Consider the following 7020-nt stretch of genomic DNA (forward strand, 5'->3'; position numbering starts at 1 on the left):
GTAAGTGGTGTTTACGCTGGTTCCAAGATAGACGAAATTATCTACAACTTCAAAGTTATGACTGTCAACAGTGACGTGAGAGCTAGTGCGACGACGGTTTGTTTGATGACAGGAGATATTTCGTCTTGCCCAAGTGAATGGCGATCAGAGAACTTTCCTCACTTGCGTGAACTTCTACAATTGACTCCATCCTTCACAAAGAAAACTATCATGCAAAATTAAATTAATTTTATTAAAATCAGTTTTTGATTGTTTTAAATAATATAAAAAAAATCCATTTTTCGTTTATAAACTTTTTTATTTTAATATAATTAATTAAAACACGTTATCATTGGGGAATGGCGGAGTGGGAAACGGGAGAGGGACATTTTAAAAAGCTTTGGCAAAAGTTTTACTTTTATATAGGCAGTGGAAGTAGTTTTGGCCTCTGATTCCATTCAAGACCGACCGCTGTGCGATGGCAAAAGCTAAAAATCAGAAATTAAACAATTTCTGATATTCTTCTAGAAGGGAAAAGTGCCAGCCCGCAAAGTACAGAAATTGTCCGTTTAAAATATTTTACAATTTCAAAAAATTTTCCCGCGGCTCGCAAAAATCTGCGTCGATATGTATGGAAGCTCACACAGAAACATACAAATTTACGCTGGTTTGTATGCGAAGCTGTCGGCACAGCTCGGATTTTCATTCAACGCATTGACTTTTTGAAAAAGCGTGAGCTTCGGCTACAAAAGCTACAAAGTTGTGTGTATACAAATTTACGTATGCGTATGGTTCTTTTTGTTTACGCGCTCACTTAATTACATACGTGAATATGTACGACCGATTGGTCTTTTAACATGTTATGAAAACTTTTAAGGGAAGATCTATTAATATTTCCAGATTTTATCTATTTCAATTAAACATAAACAAAATTTTATATCGCAGTTTATATCAAGTAAACTAAAAAACTAGTTGCACAAAAAAATAGGAGTATTTTATTTAATAGGAGACCGTTCTATCATTTTAATATATAATGCTTCCAAAGTTTGAGAGAATATTAAAATAATTAATGTTTCGTTGAATAACCTCGATTTCTTTAACACAGCTTCACATCTCCGAGGCATGGAGTCTATGTGATCCTGCTAACGTTTTTATTGGTATTCCTTTCCAAGCTTCTTTCACTACTTGCCATAAATCTCTCAAATTGGTTGGTTTCTCTTCAGCTACTTTCTTCTCGATAACTGTCCACAGGTTTTCAATGGGGTTGAGGTCAGGAGACCGAGCTGGTCACCACATAAACTAAACTCCGTTGGCCCTAAACCTTTTTTCGCGCACTTACTAGTATGTTTAGGGTCATTATCCTGTTGATATACCCATATCAATGGCATATTCCATGAGGCATGTGGTAACATTACCTCATCTAATATTTTGACATACATATGCCCTTTGGTCCATGATGCCTTCAATTAAGTGAATTGGATCTACACCACAATGTGAAAAACGACCACATACCTTGATTTGGCATCGTCATTTATAACGGTTTTTGTGGTAAACAGGGGATTATATTCTTAGTTAAGGGACGTCAGACAAAGTTCCTACAGCCTGTACTACAAAATGACCAAACTTTGGATTCGTCTGACCACAATATGTTCCGCCATTTAGACGCGGGTCAGGAGCAAATGCCTACGAACAGTTTTAGTTTTAACTGACAAATTTAGTTCGTCATGGATGCTCCTGGCTGAAGCAAAAGGATTAATTTTGCAGTAGCGTACTATATTGCGATCGTCTGCAGTGGATGTTTTGCGCTTTCGTCTACGAGTTTCATTTTTGTTACTATAATTTAAGGCATTTGAGGAGAGCATTTTTCGATTTCTTGGATCTCTTTATAAGTTTTTCCTACACTTCTCAATTTTTGTATCGTTTCCCGCTTTTCCTCTGTAGAATGCTTTCCTTTACCTACTGCAGAAAAACGCAATGATTAAATAAAATAATAACTAATTAAAAATGCTGCTAGATTATAGAACTATACTTACTTTTCTAATTTTGTAAATATTTTTTGTGTTAATTATTATTTTGAAAACGAAATATTTAACACTCCTATTATTTTGTGGAAAGCAATAACAAGTGTCTCCGAGAACTAGCAAAGCAGATGTAGAATAGCAATCATCACAATAAAAATTTGTTTTGTATTTTAATGCTAGTACTCCGTTATGTGTACCGTTATTGTTTCGCGCCATTTACATGTGATTTAAAAAAGTTATGCCGGCAAACACATTTTTCATATTGATACTCCTAATTAATTAAATATTTAGTCGACAACATAAACATGATTTTATGATATACATATTTCAAAATATTTTAGGGAATTTATCATGGAATAGTTGAATTTGTACGTTCATACATGCTTAGGCGCTTTAATATAAAATATGTATATAAAAAATATATTTAAATTATATGCAGGGTAGTTTGCGCATAGCAAATATACGAATCTGTAAGCGTACATTCCTTAACATCGGAAATAGCATTATTTTTCTAATTTAACACTGAAAATACTCAATTCTACTATTTTTGAGTCCTCTAATGTTAAATTAAGTAAAATCCGTTTATAACATTTTTAGTAACATCCTCTAATCGTGACGAAATAGAGAAGTTAAACAGTAGCGGCGAGATGGCACCACTCCGCGGAATCCCCTATTTAATTCTAAAATTATTACTTTGAAACAGTACGGATGATTGCTGACCACTCAGATTATTGCTGACAACTTGACAATCTTTTGTAATGATGAATACTTGCCCGACTTTCAAAGCGAAACGAAGTGGTTAAAAATATTCGATTGCCTTGAAGAAAAGGAAAGGTGTACATGCCGCTAATATTAATTGACTTTTAAGGTTTATTTGTCTGCTCATTATTTTGCAAATGTCAAGTGAAATAAAACCCAATGTTTTGAAGATAAGAAAATTTGGTAGCTTTCCAATAGATTTGGTGGCAACGCTGGTTGCGAGTTATACTCTAAATTTCGCACTGTGAATTAATTTATTAATATTTTTAAGTTTTATAAGATTTCAAAAACTAAATAGAAGTTGCTTCTATTAATTTGATGTAACATATAGTATGTAACATTTTTAAGATTTTTATTTTATGATTGGATGGTGCTATCATTGGCAATGCACGCATCTGGTTAGACGTGCGAGTCAGGCTGTTTCGAAAATGTCAATTGCAATGAATACGAACAAAGCATAATGTTCTGTATGGCATCCAGCATATATGTTACATTCCGTCATGTTTGGAAATGCATTAACCTGGTAGTGGTTGCGCAGTGAGGGAGAAAATCGCGCAGCCTAAATAAGGTTGATGCTTTTTGACAATTATAAATACACTCAGTCCTTTTTTACGCGACTATTGGTTCTGCCACTAATCGCGTAAAAAAAATAAAAGTTTTCCAATATTAACTGACGAATTGGTTCCGAATATAAAAAATATCGCGTATAACAAAATATACGCGCAAAAAAATATTCAAAAACAATACAATAAGTTTCAAATTTCAGACTTATAATTTATTCATTCATAACAAAATAAAAAATACAAAACAAAAACCATATATATAAGAGAAGAAAATAGAAAAGAGGTAGATTTATTCAAAAAACCGTTGAATGCTGTTTAATCACTGTCATTATCCGTAGTGGAAATTATTCTTAGCCGCTTATTTTGATGGCCGGCACTGATATCACTAGAATTTGTATCAGAATCAATAGTAAGAACTATGGATTGATGTTCTGATTGACTTAGCATCTCCGACTGAGTTTGCACCATAAATTCAATTAATTTTGTTTGAATGTTCTAGTTATTTATATCTTAAAATGCAGAGACTCAATTATTTTTGAAAAGTTCGTGCACGTTCGACATCAGTATCATTTGCTACTAAATAATTTTCCAATTCTGCTGCAAGTTTAAGACCTTGCTTAATCGTCTCTGCTTTAATTGGATGCTCGTCTATCTCGGTGTCGCTGCCATTTTCCGATTCGATTATTTCCGTAGCTATTTCAATCAAATCGTCATCATCGAGCTCTCGGTCTAGAAGAATCTCGTCAATATCTTCTCTCGTCATATCTGCAAGAATTTCTCCTCCCGCGGAACGTGCTAAATCAATGATATCTGAATAATTAGTTGAATTGCTTGTTACGGACATACCACTTTTAACACATTCTGGCCAAAGAGATTTCCAGCATGCGTTTAACGTATGTTGCCTTATTTCAGAAATTGCTTTTGACGCGTACAAGATGCAATCCTTGATAGAAAAATTTTTCCAAGCATCGGTGAAGTCCAATTCAGGATTTTCCTCCAGTTTTTCCATAATGCACTGAAAAGTTTTTTTGAGGTAGTACATTTTAAAAGTAACAACAATGCCTTGATCCATCGGTTGGATAATTGAATTTCAATAAACTTCGAAAACCATCCACCACTAGCTGAAAATTCGTTTTCTTAGTTCGATGTTAATCGATTAAAAATACATAGAGCTTTTTGTTTTATTGTTGTAGTATCAACTGGGATTCGTTTCTGGTTGAGATCCTCAATCCAAATTGTTAATAGGTTTTCCATTTCTTCAATAAGAACATTTCTTGAGTATGAAGTTTTCTTCGAATTTACATTTTTACCGGAAACTACAGATTTTCTAATTGCATTTTAATTTTTTTTTATTGTCCGCACTGTAGATTCACTGAGTCCAAGCCTCTTCCCCACATTTGTTGGGCCAGCTTCTGCTCTAGATAGTCCAAAACTTTTATTTTTGTTTCTAAAGAAATTACTTTGCGTTTTTTATTTTTTCCTGAAATAGCTTCCATTGTAAAGCTAGCAAAAATTGAAATTCTTTAAAAAAAACGAAAAAAAGCAATCGCGTTAAAGTGAGAAATTCGCGTAAAAAAGGGAATTTGCGCTGCGTAAAAAGAGATCGCGTAAAAAAAGGACTGAGTGCACTGCATTCATACCGTATCGATAGTTTGCGGTAGTATGTTTTCGAAGTCAGCCTCACTGTAAAATTTTGTTTTGTTGGTAATATTTCATCTTTCAAACTAAACAAGGAATATCATTATAATAAAAAATTCATTTTCGTAAAAAATGAAATACATATACATACATATGTATGTACATAGATTCAATAATTTTGTCATAAGTTGACAATGTATGACATAAAATTGGTATATTTTGATCGTACATACTTATTTTCAAAGGCATAAGTCTTTCCCTAGAAATGGCAAACAGAAGGATAACAAACAAAAAAAGAAGGAACTTCAATTTATAACAATTTTCTCCCATTCAGCCATCAAAGCTTGCTTAAGAATCTCCTTAGACGTTATATGGATCTTTCAAATCCTCTTTTTCCAAGAAATTCCAAATATGTTTAGATTTACATCCGGAGATTGAATTAGTTACCTAGTATGGTAGTATAAAAGCCACTCATTGCCGAGGTAAGAGTGCTTAGGATCATTGATCTGAAATAGGAACTCCACTTTTATCTTAGCTGCGTTGCACTCTGTTAAAGGCTTTTCTTCAAAACTTTAAATAATGGTGTTTGTAAATTCCAGAATCAATATACTATAAAAGATTCCCGCTGTGCAAATACACCAGGTTTCCACCTCGATGTTTAACAGTTGGTGTTAAATTGTGTATATACTTTTTCGACATACTTTTTGAGCGACATCCCAACCAAATCGAATTAGGTTCGTCAACGTACTTTCTGGCAAATTCAATCCTATTTTTGCGATTCATCAGAGATATTAAAGTTTTTTTGCGGACAGTTCGTGCATTGCAAAAGTAAAACAAAACAAGAAAGAATGGGCTAAATTCGGGTCTAACATATCATACTCTTGCAACTTGTAAGTACCTGAGTAATATCTTTAGGTGCATAAGGCTTCTTAGTTATATGGGGTCTAAGGTAAGTATCCATCCGATTTTATTCATTCTAGGCACAAATATACACTGCTATTAAAAAAATCGCTAACCCATTTTTATTGACATAACGTACATATTCCGGAGCAACCCAAGGAGGTGACCTAGTAACCGATGCCCAGAGCGTTCTAAAATTGTGGAGGAATACTTCTCCAGCCTCCTGAATGGCAGTGAATGCATAACGCCAGGTGAAGGCGAACCCGATTCCCCATCAATGACGATGTAGCAGACGTTCCATTGTCCGACCATGAAAAGTTCGAATAGCAATCACCCGTCTGAAGAACAATAAAGTGGCGGGGGCCGATGGATTGCCGGCCGAGCTATTAAAACACGGCGGCGAAGAACTGATAAGGAGCATGCATCAGCTTTTTTGTAAAATATGGTCGGACGAAAGCATGCCCAACGATTGGAATTTAAGTGTGCTCTGCCCAATCCATAAAAAAGGAGACCCCACAATTTGAGCCAACTACCGTGCGATAAGCCTCCTCAACATCGCGTATAAGGTTCTATCGAGCATATTGTGTCAAAGATTAAAGCCCACTGTCAACAAACTGATTGGACCTTATCAGTGTGGCTTTAGACTTGACAAATCAACAACTGGCCAAATATTCACCATGCGCCAAATCTTGGAAAAGACCCGTGAAAAGAGAATCGAAACACACCACCTCTTCGAAAATGAAAGTGGTATATAGGAAATAGGCGTGGTTTTAGCCTGATTCCGCTCAATTTCACAATGTAACATAGGAGTATCAAAGGAATATTATGTACCGAACTTGGTTGAAATACGTCAAGCAGGTCCCAAGATATGTGATTTGACCTAAAAGTGGGCGGTGGCACGCGCATTGTTAAATTTTCACTTATTGCGCTTTTAGTAGTTTGTAACAGTACCGTTATATGAAGAGTGGGCGGGGTTAATACCCAATTTAATCCATTTTGTAAATAGAAGTTGTTATAGTATTTGCTCTTGGCGAATTTGGTTGTCGTAGTTTTAGTGGTTTAGGAGTTATGTACTGGGCATCACGACCACTTTTTAAAAAAATGTTAAGCACGCATGTACACCATGCTTTGCTATTCCCTGTGTCAAATTACAGTTTGTA

The 7020-nt window shown here is 34.9% G+C and overlaps 1 pseudogene; it reads right to left on the reverse strand.

Moving 5' to 3' along the window:
- Positions 1–3628: 3628 nt before the first annotated feature.
- Positions 3629–4394, reverse strand: LOC126765338 (tigger transposable element-derived protein 1-like; annotated as a pseudogene).
- Positions 4395–7020: the final 2626 nt, after the last annotated feature.

This window comes from Bactrocera neohumeralis, unplaced genomic scaffold, assembly GCF_024586455.1.
Source record: "Bactrocera neohumeralis isolate Rockhampton unplaced genomic scaffold, APGP_CSIRO_Bneo_wtdbg2-racon-allhic-juicebox.fasta_v2 cluster10, whole genome shotgun sequence".
Classification (NCBI taxonomy): domain Eukaryota; kingdom Metazoa; phylum Arthropoda; class Insecta; order Diptera; family Tephritidae; genus Bactrocera; species Bactrocera neohumeralis.